Source organism: Thunnus thynnus, chromosome 13 (assembly GCF_963924715.1).
Source record: "Thunnus thynnus chromosome 13, fThuThy2.1, whole genome shotgun sequence".
Lineage (NCBI taxonomy): Eukaryota > Metazoa > Chordata > Actinopteri > Scombriformes > Scombridae > Thunnus > Thunnus thynnus.
The window spans coordinates 21407828-21423656 of record NC_089529.1 but is presented as its reverse complement, the minus strand read 5'-3'; the positions used below and the strand labels follow the sequence as shown (position 1 = coordinate 21423656).

Sequence of the window (15829 nt, the reverse complement as noted above, 5' to 3'; positions counted from 1 at the left end):
ATCATGACTGGTTTATCACAGACAAATAGACACAAAGTACAAAACATCAAAGATTATTCAGGTTAACAATCTTCTTGATTCTTGAAATGAATAAAGCAGGGTGTTTGTGAGACTTTTTGTCTTTCTCTCCGTTTGTCTTCTATCTTCCAAATCTGTCTGACTGGCTGCGTCCCATTTGTCATTCTGTCCACCCGTCTGTCTGCCTGTAAGCTTGCCATCTGTCTTTCTGTCTGTCTGACTGCTTGACTCTTTGCCTTTCTGCCCATCTACCCATTTGCCTGCCATCTGTTTGTCTGTCTGCAAGTATGTCATCCCTCTGCTTGGCTGTCTGTCTCTCTCTGTCTCTCTGTCTGTCTGTCTGTCTGTCTGTCCTCTCCTTCAGTCAGCTCTGCAGATGACAGTGCAGAAACAGTGTTGTGGTCCGTAGTCTTTTTGCAGCACTTTGCAGCACTTAAGGTCAGCACACAACACCAGTTGCCATGATGGTGATCTATTATTAAGAGACTGTAGCTGCTGAGGCCCAGCGGGCAAGATGCACACACACACACGCATGCACGCACACACACACACACACACACACACACACACAGACACAGACAGCACTCTCTTGAGATGAGTAGGCAGTCTGGCTGACAGGAGAAGCAGACAGATCCATCAACAATAAACAGACATTAAGTGACTGCTGGAACATCTGGACACACACATGCACACAAACACAAACAGCGACTAAGATACACATTTTGTTTTTTTTTAAGCATAAAGCACAACAAGCATTTAAAAAGGGATATCAATAGTGCATATGATAAAGGTGCTCTGTTGCTGCAGTGCCTTCTCGCACACATATATACACTGACACAACAACCACAAGCTGTTTGCCAATCATCGTGCACACGCGAATCGTGCACGCACGCACACATACACACAGCTGGCTAACACTCGGAGCTCCTTGAGGAGCCAGAGGTCAGTCAGTTTGATAAAGAATCCTTGCATATAAATTGCTTCATAACAAGTCATCTCTCTGAGGCAGCGCTGCGTCTGTGTGTGTGTGTGTGTGTGTGTGCATGTAGATGTATGTTTGTGTGCGTCCAGGCAGGAGGTTTGTATATCAGTGCGTTTAATGTGTGTGTTTCTTTCTTTCTCTATGATCCTGATGGATGTGTATGTGTTGATTGAACGGAGTAAGATCTGTCTGTCTGGGGAACAAAAAGCCTAAAAAAAAAAAAAAGTCTAAAAAGCCTTTGGCAACATCCAAACCAAGGAAATGCAGAGCTGCTCCCTTTTTTTTTCTCCTTTATATCACTCACTTTTCCATCTTCATCCTTATCACCTCTTTCCATCACCAATCTCACCGATTTTCTCCTTCGCCTCTGCTCTCTTCACATCCTCCAGTCATCCGTCCATCATTTCTCATCCACCTCTCTCACCTGACATCCCCTTTCCCTTCTCTTCCTCCCTGTTTGTTCTCATATTTCCTCTTCTTCATACGCAAACAAAAGGACATAAAAGATGAAATGGGATGGTCAGTGTAAGTGTGCGTGTGTGTGCGTGTGTTGAGCACCGCTTGCCTGTGCACTGCTAATGCTGTGTGTACAAGCAAGACAGCAATAGCTAGAAGGCATGCAGGGAAGACTGTAACACACACACACACACACACACGTCCAAACCTATTTTCACTCACACACACACACACACACACACAGAGCTATTTTTAGACCGAGCCGCTAGAGTGAAGGTAGGCAAAAGAGCAGTGGTGGAAAAAGTATTCAGATCCTTTACTTAAAGGGAAATTCCAGTATTTCTCAACCTGGTCCATATTTTCCCATCATTTTGGGTCGAAGTGATTAATGAGGTAGAACAAAAATTCTTGGAATCGGTCCAGCCAGCGGCCACAAAACGGGCTGCAATGTAATCCTGAGGGGCAATCGCGCCCGCCAAAGTATGTCCACTAAAAGTATTTGTTTTTGCCACTGACGGGCTCAGATTGTTATTATAAGTGTCTGACAAAGAAAGTAAACACAGGAACTAGCCGTCTGTAGCAGCATTGTTGGCTGCAGTTTGTAAACACAACAATCAAAGTTGGCCTCCCCGGCTGGAAGACACCAGAATGACGCTCTGTGACGCTACGTCTTTATAGAGTCCGGCCCTCACACCCCGCGTGCTGTTATTGGCTGAGGGGGGCTGCACACCCACTGCCTAAAAGTTGACGCCCAGAAATGTCCCAAACACACCAAAATAAGTACATACAGGCGGAGGGGAGGGTCTGTGCAGATACAGACACTGCAACACAGTTCTAGTGGGTCATAAGTTTTGGTATCATGGGTTGATTGAGAGGGATTACTTTTGTATGAGTCTGTACATTGTTTTTTTTAGGAAAATCCTAATCCTTGCCCCCTTCAAAGGGTCAGCAGATAAATGTGAGGGGTCGTGAGATGATTAATGGAAATGTGATCCCGACTACACTCGCTTTTTGTAAGACGTCAACACTGGTTTCATCTTTAACAATGTGTTGTATTTTAAAAGCTTGTTATATTATCCATTGTGTCAAATCTTCATCTGAAAAGTCACTAAAGCTGTCAGATAAATCTAGTGGAGTAGAAAGTACAATATTTGCCTCTGAAATGTAGTGGAGTGGAAGTATAAAGTACATTAAATGGAAATACTCAAGTAAAGTAAATAAACTTAGTTACTTTCCACCACTGCAAGAGAGAGAGAGAGAGAGAGAGAGGTTCACACCAGCGAGTCTGACAGGTATAGTGAGAGAAAGAGCATGAAAAAAAAAAAAGAATCAGATTTATAAAGTGAGGTTGAGAGACCATGGAGAGAAAAAACAGATAAGGCAGAAAGAGAACAGAGAGAAAGAGACAGAGAGGCAGATTGATGAGAGAGAGGGAGAAATAGGGCAACTATTATGAATGAGCTGAAAGAATCAAAATGTCAGGGTGTGTGTGTGTGTGTGTGTGTGTGCGCGCGCGTCTTTGAATTCCTGCGTGTGTGCATGGATGTGTGATGTCAGGTATCAAATATTTACCTCAACATCAAACACGCGTGTGCTCACGAACACGGACATGCACACGCGCACTGTAAACATGCATGAGCTCGCCAGGAAGAGAGAAAAAAAAAAAAAAGAAGGAAAAAAGAGAAACACATTTGACACACATCACATACATCAAACATCCTCATCAGGGCCATGCTAACAGGTGTGTGAAAGCAACCTACTCACACAGCCAAACATGAAAGATACACACACACACACATATTTCTCTCGCTTTCAGCGGATGGATAAAGTAGGCACGGATCCATCCTTCAACACCCTCACAGTTCAAGAGGAAGATTTTCTTTTGTGTGTGTGTGTGTGTGTGTGTGTTGTCTAGATGAAACACAGAGATTTGGGGACAGGTTTCGCCGATTTAGACTTGTTACTGAAAGTGTGCGAATGAGATTTTCCCCATCAGCGATGTATTTGACACCAAAATGCTAATATTGCGGGCAAACATGACATCTGCAGCACACAAGAGGGGAAAGTATGATTATACATCAATTCCAGTTCCAGTGGAAGTGAAAGTGAAAGTTCAGTGAAATGTGTTAGTGATTATATTATCAGTCAATCAATCAATTACTCGGTTAGATTAGTTGTGAGTCGTTTTGAGAATTCATTAATCATTTAAGTCCTCTATCATGCAACAAGACAAAGGCTGTGTCCCAAATTCATACTACATGACTACAAAGCTCTTGATTTTTCAATGTGCTGTTGATGGACACTATTCTCCCACAATGCAATGCACAAAAGAAATAGAGGAGGAGCTCACAGCAAAACAAAAGTAAAAATGAAGAGTGGCAAAACAGCTCTGGGAACGCCTCAGAAAAAAAAAAAATCCTTTCCTGCAAGTATAAAACGATCCAGTATGTTCATTTCTAGCACACTTTCTGCAAAAAAAAGTATAATATGATGATTAGCATATAGAGAGCATGTGAGAGTCCACAGCTACGCTAGCAGCTCTGTGAGGTTGAAGTGAGATATGACGGTGCTTAGAGCTAAACGCTAACATTAGCATGCTAAGACGCTCAAAAACACTAAACTGCTGATATTTAGCAGGTGCCTTTTCACCATGTTAGATTAGTCTTTTAGCAAGTTAACACGGTGATGGCAGCACAAGATGGAAATTTACGGGATCACAAAAGTTATAACAATTCATTCTGAGGGAAAATACATGAAAATATTTGCAAAATTAGACGGCAAACAATTTCTAGCTGTGGAAACATTTCGCTCAAAACCACAAATGCCAACTTCACAGTGGTGCTAGAGGAAGTCAGGGAATCACCAAAGTCTAGTCAAGTCAAAATTAGGATTCATCATCTGGGAACCATGAATGGATAAAAGCAGCGGACCGATCGATCGGGTTCCTGTTTCTCAATTGTGAGGATTTGCTTCTTTTCTCTGGTTTGCATTATTGTAAATTGAGTATATTTAGAGTTTTGGGATTGTTGGTCAGGTAAAACAAGCAATGTGAAGATGTTACCCTGGGCTGTGAGAAATTTTTATGGCAATTTTTCCACACTGAAGAGTCCAAACAATTTATCAATCAATTGAAAAATAATCCACAGATGAATAAGTAATGAAAGTATTTATTAGTTGAAGCCTAAAATGTATGAAATGCTCATCTCTTGGAGTGAGAATATTGCAGAAGAAAGCAGAATAGAGCCAGTCACTGCTGCTAAACATGAATTGTTGTGCATCAGAACCCATCGAAACAGCTTGAGCTGCAACATAAAGGTGTAAAACCACTAATAAAACTGTGCAAAGACAAAACCCACAGCATACATCTGTGCTTAACTTCTCAGCCAGCAACTTTAATGTTGTGCTAACGACCTCACTCTATAACACACATGCTCGACACACACACACGCGCACACACACACACACACACGCCAACATCTTCTGACTGACTGGAAGACTCAGATCCACTTAGGAGCAGTCATGAGTCACTCTCTGATGCTGATATCACCATCACCATTCCCATCAACACTCTTCCCGGTGGTCCCTCCCCCGCTGAACACTCCGCGGGGAATCCGCTGGATGGAAGGAAGCTCGCTCCTCATGTCAAATACAGAAAACTGTTGTCTCTGTAAAGTGAATTAGTTTTCTGGTATTGCTCTCAGGGGAGCGAAGCTTCCTTAAGTGAAGTGTAAAATAACACAGAAACACGAAAATAAATGCCCCCTGCTAGCTGTAGCGTGATTTAAGGAGGAACACTTACAATGATCAGAAGCTAGTTTTGGTCCTTGAGGGAAACTGAAAGACGTTAGAGATCATTCCCGAATGAAACATCTTGTACATGTCAGTGTTTCCCCACAGGTACTCTGTTCAGGCAGGGAGGGGGGTTCGATACAGGCGGCTGATTGGTAACATTGGATTTTTTTTTGTTTTAAGCCTCCACACTGACAGGACAGTCAGGAGTCACGACTTCCAATCACCCCCGAATGGTTTTATTTAGGCGGCATTTGTGTTGACATTTCAATCAGGAAGCATAACAATGTCCCATTTTTGTTCAGGCACTTAAATCTTTCAATCAAAAATAAGCAAATGAGACTAGTGTTAGCTTGGTGTTGCAATAACAGCTGAATATTTGGCTTCCACCTCGTTGGAAAATTAACCTTATTTACAAGTGTTTCATGTCTGCAAACCATGTGTTCTAAACTAACTGTCTCTGTACTGAGTTTGCTGAATGTTGAAGTCCCTGAAACCTTATTCCGACGGGTCCTTCATGGACATGCATCCAATCAGAATGTAATAATATGATCATCACAATCCAAACAGATGGCTGTTGTTGTTTTCTTATGCTGCCAGAGGAAGAACCACCATAAATCTATCTTCATGAAGCAAGTTTGAGTTTTTAAAGAAACTCTTAATTTGTTGTTTTTTTATAACCACGATAGTTGCTTTTTAGTTCCAAATATGTTACAGAGAAATAGGTGAATCTTTCAAGTCATCTCTATATGTTTTAACCTTTTTATTTGACAACAGCTAGAGGTGGCAGTTATGAACACTGACCTACTGAATCACAGCTAAATGTTGAAGCAGAAAAACCAAACATGATTATGATATGATATAGATATCCTTATCCAACCACAATGCAGAACATTCAAATATCCCTGCCCTTTAAAGAGCACTAAAGGCGTCAGACAGTACGCTTCAACCGAAGTGCTTGTCAGATGGTCCGACAGCCCACCCACACACATCTTTCAAAAGTCGGTTTAACTTTTGTAACCACGATCACGCGCTCGAACTCACGTTATGCAACGACTGAAGCCCTCGGAGGAAAGATTGTCCAAAAAACGTGCGCCGTAATCTGGATCAGAACTATCACTATATTGAACTTTGTTATGACAGGAGGCTTTCCACCTCGCCCGACTGTGGCTTTAAGAAACAAGAGTAAACAAGTTTTTGCCTTCATACGTGGTCAGACGACATGTTCGTCAAACTGCTTTGTTTCCTGAATTACACAGCCATACAGTGAGCAGCTTCCTTGTATTATACTTTTATTACAACTATTATTACTATTATTTTACAGTAGCTGGTTCTCAATATTGTTAAGCAGTGTCCTCATGCTGCTGAGCGTAAAGAATAAGAATCGGGTCCTTTAGGGAATTTGTTTCAATGCAACAGTGAGAGCAACTTCAGGAAGAAATCAAGTAAGAAAAAAGGACAGAGGAAGGAACAAGGTTGGGAAGGACGAGTGAAGGAACAAGTAAGGGGGTGAACAGACGTCAGGAGAATAAAAAAGAATTAAGGAAGACACTGTGTCCTACACCTGACACGCACATATTGTATATTGGTACGCAATATGTACACACACACACACACATATATGCACACCAACCAGAGAGGCGTCGGGCCAAACAAACGAGCCACAGAAACCAAATAGATTTCCTTTATCACCTTGCTGGCTCCAGCCACCAGAACATTAACACAATATTTATTGATGCTGCCACTGCTCCTGCTGCTGCCGCTGCATTATGGGAGCAGGGATGAGAGAGTGGAAAACAGAAAAAAAAAAAAAGAGAGAGAGAGAGAGAGAGAGAGGGATAGAGAGAGAGAGAGAAGAAACGAATAAAAAAAAAAAGAAGGAAGAGGCTGAGGTCCAAATAATTTTCTAACTAAGCCTCCCGCTCCATCTCCTGAAATCTGCTGACAAACAATGAAGGAGGTGAGTCGGAGCCAGAGAGGCTGGGGCCTTGCCAAAAACCCGGGAGGAGAGAGAGAGAGAGAGAGAGAGCAAGAGAGAGAGACAGACAGAGAGAGAGAGAGAGAGAAGAGGGGAGGACAGGTGGGAGGAGGGAGGGAGGCAGGGAGAAAGAAACACAGACAGAGATGCAGGATTGATCCATCCCTCCTGTCTCCACTGCCATCAGGAGTTCATTAGCTCCTGGAAGGGGAGGAAAGGAGGGATGGAGGATGAGCACTCTGCCCTCCACTACCGGCGACCCCGACTGCCACCCCCCATTTGTCTACCTGCACCTCCTCCTCCTCCTCCTCCACCCCTCCTGTCATCCTTCATCCTTCCCTCCCTACACCTCCTCCTCCTCTCCTCTACCTCACTCCCTCCCGTCCCCGCTGGCTTCACCTTCTTCGCCTTCCCCTTTGTTGCTTTTCTTCTACTCCCAGCTATCTCCCCTCCACACCTCGCCACCACCTTCCTTCCTCATTTCTTCCTTTTCCCACAGTTCCACTTCTCTACAAAATCAAACTGTATTATTTATTATCCATCTGCAAACTTTGTCTCTAAGCTCTTTTCCAGGCCTTAAAACTCAAACAAACACACATTTTTTGATATGAGAAAAAGGCAAAAAATATATAAAAACCCGCCACCTCCTTCCCTCCGAACCTCAGCTTTCCCGGCTACTTTTATTCATTTTGATGTAACTGATGGCTTTAAAATATGTATTAAAACGCAAATGAAATCTTCAAGGATGGCACAGTGAATCAGAGGCTCATTTCCATCCTGGTTTGCCGGATGTTCAAACAGCAAAGAAAAGGTCTGACATACTGTTTCTGTCTGTTGTTTACTCGCCCTCTCTCTCTCTCTCTCTCTCTCTCTCTCTCTCTGTCTGTCTCTCTCTCCCTACAAAACACACACACCCCTGAAACCCTTCCCATCAGGAGCTCAGGCAGCATCTGTCAGCCTGTCCATCAACGTGCTTACAGCCTTCAGTCTTTTTATTTTTCCACAACAGAAGAGTAGGAGGTAGCAGGCAGGCAGAGAGAGAGAGAGAGAGAGAGAGAGAGAGAGAGAGAATAGTCCGACATTTAAGTGTCTGTCTAATGGATAATTACAAATTTTAAACCAGTGTTTCTGGAGCACAGCCTACACTTTAAAATGACTCATTTAACAAAGTCAGATTTCTCTCAGATTGATTTAGAGCTGCAAAGATTAGTTGACTAATCGTTAGTTGCCAACTATTAAATAAATTGCCGACAATTTTGATAATTGATTAATACTTTGGAGTCATTTTTGAAGAAAAAAAACACCCAAAGACTCGGATTCCAGCTTCTCAAATGTGAATATTTTCTGCTCTCTTTAGTCTTATGTGACCGGATATATTTGGGTTGCGGACCGTTGGACGGGACCAAAGAAAACATTTAAGGACGTCATCTTGGGCTCTGGGAAACAGCGGTTGACATTTTTCACCATTTTCTGACATTTTATGGACAAAACAACTAATTGATTAATTGAGAATAACCTGAAGATTAACGTATAATGAAAACAATCAGTAGTTGCAGCCCTAGACTGATTTCTGAGATGATAAAAACACCTACACAGCTTTCAGTTGATTAGACATCTACGTAGGTTGATCTCGGGTGGAGATATGCTGGGAATTACATGAGGTCACCAGACTCGACGTACCAATTAGGAAGATTAATGTGTAAGTTGTCCCGGCGTGAAAGGTGCGACAAAACAGGAAAGTCAAGAAGATATCAGTCAAGCACAATCTGTACTCACTCACACAGAGAACAGATCTTATCAGGTAGATTAAGAGGAAAACAACACTTGTGTGGGTGGCTGTAGAAATGGGAGAATCGTTTCAGGTAGAAATGACATCACCGATTAAGTATCAAAACATCTACTTTTCCACTGTCTGCCTTAGTATGTCACACGTTCTAAAGTTTCATCAAACTACAGCCGTTTATGTGCAGCAGAGATTCAGAAATTCAGGAGGGTGAAAGCAACAGTGCATTTAGCCACATTCAGGCAAAAATGATGACATAATTACGATGGCTACCACCTTAAGGCAAGTGGATGTTACCAAGAGAGAAACACCAATACTGCAATACTGATTTGATTCAATAAAGATACTCTTGGACTGCAACTAATAAACTAATTGTCCATTTTGACTAATCAATAAACAACTGGGTCTATAGATGTTTAAAAAAAAATCCTCACATTTGAAGCTGGAACCAGAAAAAGTGGCTTTTATGCTTGAAGAATAACTTAAAACAATCAACACTCTACAAATAACATGAGAACACGTATGTGTCTGATGACTGCTGTTAATGTGTCATTTACTAAGGGGAAATGAAAATGCATAATATAAGTATAACGGAAATGAAACATGAGCTCAGCGAGCCCTGATCTAATTATATCAACTTTGTGGTAACAACATAGGACTTTTCTGTGAACTATGACAAAAAAAAAAAAAAGCATCATCAAAAAAAACCATCTGCCGCACCAGAACGTTCACACTGCTCTTAATCAGTGAGCGAGGGACAGGTTTTGCAGGACGAAGAGTTATTATGAAGCGCTTTTCCGATTACTCCTGCAAAATCTTTCTTTAAAATATGTCTCCTATTTTCCTTTCTCGACAGCGATGTGTGCAGGTGTGCATACTTTGCGATTATCCTTTACAAAACAAGGCTGAGTCACAGTGCCCCCCCCCCCCCCGCCCCCACCCCTAAGTCTGACGTCATCTGTTGCCCACTGAACAGCAGGTTAGCATGCACACACTCACCGCTAATGAGGTTCTAGGTCACAGCAGGGTCGTCCACCGAGAGCAACACTGACAAAACACACACTGGCTACTGTGTAAAAACATGCCATTGTGCGCATGTGCACCAGTCATATCGCAGGACGCACGATGTCAACTAAGGTAAATAAACCCAAACACGTCATGCTACAACTTTTTTGCTGCTTGAAACAAAACACACAAGAAATCTATGAGAAAAGTCCACCTGATATCACATCATTGAGTCTGATTTAAGGGTTCTTGGATACACAGAGTTTGATCAGTTCCCGTTGTGCTCTGGTGAAAAGGGATGCACTTCATCAACTTATCAAACAACCAAAGCAGACCCCGTCAGTCGCCTACCGCAACCTGAAAACAAGCGCTGTCTGTTTTGTTTTGTGTGATAAACTGATCAAGTGCACCATTCACCAGAGCACATAGTGACCTGATCGCTATGCATGCAGCAGAGTCTGCCTGTAAACACGCACGTGACGCAGCTACTGTCACAGATAGTGTCGCCTGGATCTAGAAGCAGGCGTTCGGTACGTGTATTCCTGTTAATAGCAGCACTTCATCCTGGCGCTGGTTAAAAGTTAAACAGTTATTGTCACGAGGCTGGTCTGTGTCTTAATGTGGGAAATGTTTAACACACACACACACACACACACACACACACACAACTTGCAGTATCCAGATCTGTCTGTATTTACATCTTATATAGATTTATCTTATACAGATAAATCAGTTTGTTGCTTGAGTTTGAGAGTTTTACCATCCTCAGCCGCGCCGGGAGGCCTGTTTATCTTCTGCCACGCAGATTAAACGTACGTTTTAACATGGTTGGAAACGGTAGATTACATGTAAATAACACAACTGCGACACATAAATCCATTTGTAAAGTTTATTAAGAAACATGTGTTGTTTTTCCCCAAATACTTCTCCACCTGTTCTCTCTCTCTCTCTACTTGTCCACACTGGTGTCAGAGTCCCATACTGTACATGAAACCGAAAGTGGAGGAGTCCAAGCTGATTTCGGGAGGGGTGGCAGAGGGCTGAACCAAGTGTGGTAGAAGTAGGAGGGGGGTTTTGTTTTGTTAGAGGAGGATAGACTTTTAAAGTACCTAAATGATGGAAATTATAGTTGTTAATTGTATATCTGTACATGTGTAACACACCATGCATCTTGTGAAATGTCCTGTATTTTCTCATATCGCAATATATATTATATATGTATATCACTGAAAAAAATCACAACATCAGTTTTTTCCAGTTTGGTGAAGCCTTAGCCTGGAGCGTTTGATCCAGACTGTGGTGACATCTTCAAAGATATTCAGTCTATCATCATTTATGACAAAGAGAAGCATCAAATCCTCACATCAGAGAAACTGGAAGTAGTAAATATTTGAGATTTTAGCTTTAAAAACGACTCAGATGGCTATTTGATTATCAAAAATAGTTGCAGATCAATTTTGTTGACCGAGTAGTTGATCAATCAACTAATCGTTCCAGCTCTATTTAAACACATTACACTGTAAGTGTAATAAAAGTTCTCACAGTCTTTAAACTTAAAAATAAGAACAGCTGTTCTGTTACAGTACAAGTAACTGTAATGTCCTTTATTAAAGATAATCAATCAAGTCTGAGAAAACATTTTAATGCTTATTTTTGCCTTTCTTATTCTGTCTTGATCAAGGTCATTTTTTTTTATCATTCAAGACATTCCTTAAAGAGAGAAAAGTCTGAAAGAAATTTTGAAAAAAAAGACAATATTTATATGGCAAATATATCTATCAATCAGCAGAAATTCTGATTCTGAATCATCAGCATCAATATCAGAAAACCAATATCAGGCTGTTCTTAACACACACAATCACAGCAAATAGGGAACTACACATCAACAAGAACACACACACACACACTCACACACACACACACACACACACACACACACACACACACACACACACACACACACACACACACACAAATCCTCCTCAGCTAGTAGTAATACCCTTGTGGCCGACATGCTGGTTAGTTAGTTAGTAAGCAGAGCACAGCAGAGAGCTGGTGACATGACAGCTAGCCAACACGCCTGCAGGCAGCTACACACACACACACACACACACACACACACACACACACACACACATAAATCCCTCAGCTCAGTTGGTTCCTATCCTTATCTGACACGTCTTTCTGAATCACACACAGACTCATTTGCCCTGCAGCCCTCTTTAGCTATGTGTGTAAAAACATGTATGTGCACATGGGAAGGCATGCATGCGTGTGCGTGTGAGGGATTGAGGGTACAGTTTGCGTGACGTCGGCGGTCCATTCATGAACAACATCCCTCCTCTTCCTCCTCCTCCTCTTCACTACGTAGCTGCTAATGCGATGTAACGCACCACGTGGGGGTCCTTACCCCCTTTTCCATCCAATCAGAGCTCAGCGCTTAACGCAGCACAGACAAATACAAGTGCACACACACACGCTACGCTAGGCCCCTGCCCACACACACGTGTGTGTATGTACACATGTGAGGCTTGAAGGGTCTGCGTGCTCGGGTTTCACATGATTTACTGTACATATGGACACACACACACACACACACACAGACACACACACACACACACATTCCTCCTGGCTGTGCTCTTAAGTAAGACTTGACAGAGAAATCAGTGAAATGTTGATTGCGAAATGATGAGGAGATGATGAGGGAAAAAGATGGAGGGATGGATAAAAGGTTGGGGAGGAACGGCGCAGTGGATGGATGGAAAGGAAAGAAAGAAGAAGAAAGGGAGCAATGGATGAGATGAAGGGAGCGATGGATGAGATGAAGGGAGGAGAGATTGAGAGATGGACGACGGGCTGGATGGATGTTGTCAAAAAAGCAAAAAAAAAAAAAAAAAGCAAATGCAAAATGAAAACAGCTCTCATCCCTGCTCACTTGCCTTGTAAACAACCACTGTCTATGAGCAAGAGAGGCAAGCCTTGAGGGAGGGGATGGTGAAAGACAGAAGGGGAGAAAGAGAGAGAGAGAGAGGAAGAGAGAGAACAAGATAGCACTGCATCAGGGAAGATATGAAAGACAGAGAGGGGGGATCGAGGGATAGAGAGAGTTGTTATGCCCCCACACACCATGACTCATCTCCGGTTTCATACCCAGCGGGAGAAGGGTTCTGTCTGTGTGTGTTTGTGTGTTTGTGTGTGTGTGTGTGTGTGTGTGTGTAAGACAGAGAGAGTTTGTCAAGAGCGAGTTCGACGAGCATCTTGAATATGTGTTTAGAGTGAGCGAGAGGCACACTGAGAGTTGTTGGTACTTGTGCGTGATGATGACGATGCCGTGTGCGTGTGGTGTGCGTTTGTGTGTGTATGTGTGTGTGATGGTGGTGATGGTGGGGGAGAGTGGAGTGGGGTGAGGGGGGTGGGGAGGAGGGGTGGAGGGGTGGAAGGGTGGGGGGGGTCTGCTGTCACAACTGGGAACATTTAACAAGTCCCCAGACGATTCCAGCTTAATTGATTCAAGACTGGAGCCAGCTCAGCCTCACATGTGCCATCAAAAAATTAAAAAGAAAATCTGGATAAATTGCACCATCCGTTAATGATCAGCACTAATTGGCAGACGGAATATTCTTTAGAGGTTCTCCAGGCAATTATGAAGTGTAGGTGGCCACAACGCGCTGCTGAAAATCACACTGGAAGCAAATGCCCCACTTACACCCCATTAATACTGCTCACATCTGACGTCTGGCATCAGCATCTGCAACCACTGTCAAGTCCTGGTTTTGTTGTTATTACTGAGGGATTTTTTTTTTCCCAGGTAAGGGTGCAACAGCTACTCTCATCCATGCCAGGGATACAGATAGACAGAGCTCTGACTTTGAGGAGGTAAACAACAGCCACTCCCCCCTCTTCTAAAGCCAGCTAGATCTGCACAGCACGAAGCAGGAGGAGGAGGAGGAGGAGGAGGAGGAGAGGGTGAAGGAGGCAGAGAGTAGTTGCTCTAATTCCTTGATGTGTGTATGTGTGTGTGTGTGCGCGCGCGTATGTGTGTGGTTGCGTGCTCAGCCTTCCTAAAAGCAATACTGCTGCTCCCCCTGGTTTCCTTTCCCCCCAATTTGCTGAGGACTGAAGGAGCCTGCAATTCCTGCAGGAACTGTAAACGTTTGGTGCCACCACCTTGCACCCAAAAAACCTGCAGCACAACCAAACCCTCACACAACTTCATCTCATATCCTCTCCCCATATCTGTTTGTACATGTATGTTATAATGTGTGTTTATGTGTGTATACGTGTGTGTGTGTGTGTGTGTGTGTGTTCCAGCTTTCCTGCCTTCACGTCCGTCTGCAAGTTACAACTCACATTCCTCGCTGCACTGTTGCAAATGAGCCTATTTGTTGCAATTACGCGCAAAAATAGCCACACTTGGATACTCTCCAACTGCCCGCTCGCACACTTGATTCCCACCGGGGGCGCGTTCACGTTACGTTTGCAGCACAACATGGCCAAGTTTACCCGGTTTATTACATCTCTCCGCGTGCACAGGCGTTGACTTGAACCGGGTTATTTGTCTTTTCATCACCGCAAAACACAAAACGACGCGCACCCCTCCTTGGCTTGACCCACATGCACCATCCAGTCTACTGACAAGCCCGCTGCAAAAGTGCGTACAGTGCCGCTGCCCTGCTGCTAGCCTAGCACTGGTATAGCACTAGCGGCAGCTGCAAAGTAGACTTCAGAGGTCCTGCAACACTCCCACTTTTAGGTTTTATCATTTTCATCCGTGTGTTAGTAGTATTTTTAGCAGGGATTTTTTTTTTACCTTGATCGCAGTCAGCTTCGGGTGCAGAGACGTCCTCAGTCCTGGACGGCGGGCGATTCCCAGAGATTAGGAGATCATTGGGAGCCAGGCACATGTAGTTTTACAGTGGTGGGTTTAGCACTAGTTCAGTTTGCCCAGTCAGTGCCCTGACAGGCTGCTAGCAGTGCTGCTAAACAGCCCCCCGACTGTGGATCCACGTTGGGTGACAGGACTGTCCCTTCCCCTCCGCTTCACGGTGCGTGTTGACAGCGCGTCAGCTCTGCAAAGACCGACGGCCGAGTCCAAATCCGAAATAAAATCCAAAAGTGGGCAGCCAGACTTGAGTTGCAGCCTTTTTTTTTACAAGTCAATACCAACAAACGGAGCGGTGCCGCCGCTGGTCCTGCTGCTGTTCACGGTGTAGCAGCAGGCTGCGAGGTGCGCACAACATACCGCTCACAGGAAAGCATGTCGCATTTTGCAAAAGCAGCCCCAAACGTGGTGTCAAAATCCGACTGTGTTTTCCTCTCCAGTGCCAGCGGTACGGGAAGGAGGGGACGGAAGAATCACCAGGAGAAGGAGGAGGAGGAAGGGTGCAAAAAAAAAAAAAAAAAAAAGAAAAGGATGCTTTATTTCCAAACGATGAGTCAGAAAAGATTGCAAGCCAGTTTCGCAACGTCCCTCCTTCAAAAATAAAACATTGGGCTCTCCGCCGTCTTCACTGCCTCGCCTCGCTCCCCACTCCTCTGCCCGGTGCACACCGCTCTGCACAAATGCACAGGCGGGTCTTGTCTTGCAACCTCTTCCCTCCCTCCCTCCCCCCTCACCTACCCCCCAGAGAAAAAAAAAAAAAAAAAGACAACACGGAGGAAAAATCTCTCAGCTCTTATCATCGGCTTGAAAACTCTTTTGGCGCCATATTTATGGCGTACTTTCAATTCACTGTTACCGCAAGCTGCACTTCCTACTCAGAAATGCTAGATTACTGCGCCTCGGAGAGGAGAGGATGGGGATTGAACCTTCACCTGC

The 15829-nt window shown here is 43.8% G+C and overlaps 1 protein-coding gene across 1 annotated transcript in view; it reads right to left on the bottom strand.

Annotated features, from left to right (window-relative positions):
- jade2 (jade family PHD finger 2) overlaps positions 1–15829 on the bottom strand; it is a 212419-nt gene extending 196590 nt beyond the window's left edge. Inside the window, exon 1 of the mRNA XM_067608584.1 lies at positions 14822–15829. The gene's annotated coding sequence lies outside the window, so the exon portion shown is untranslated. The remainder of the gene's footprint in view (positions 1–14821) is intronic.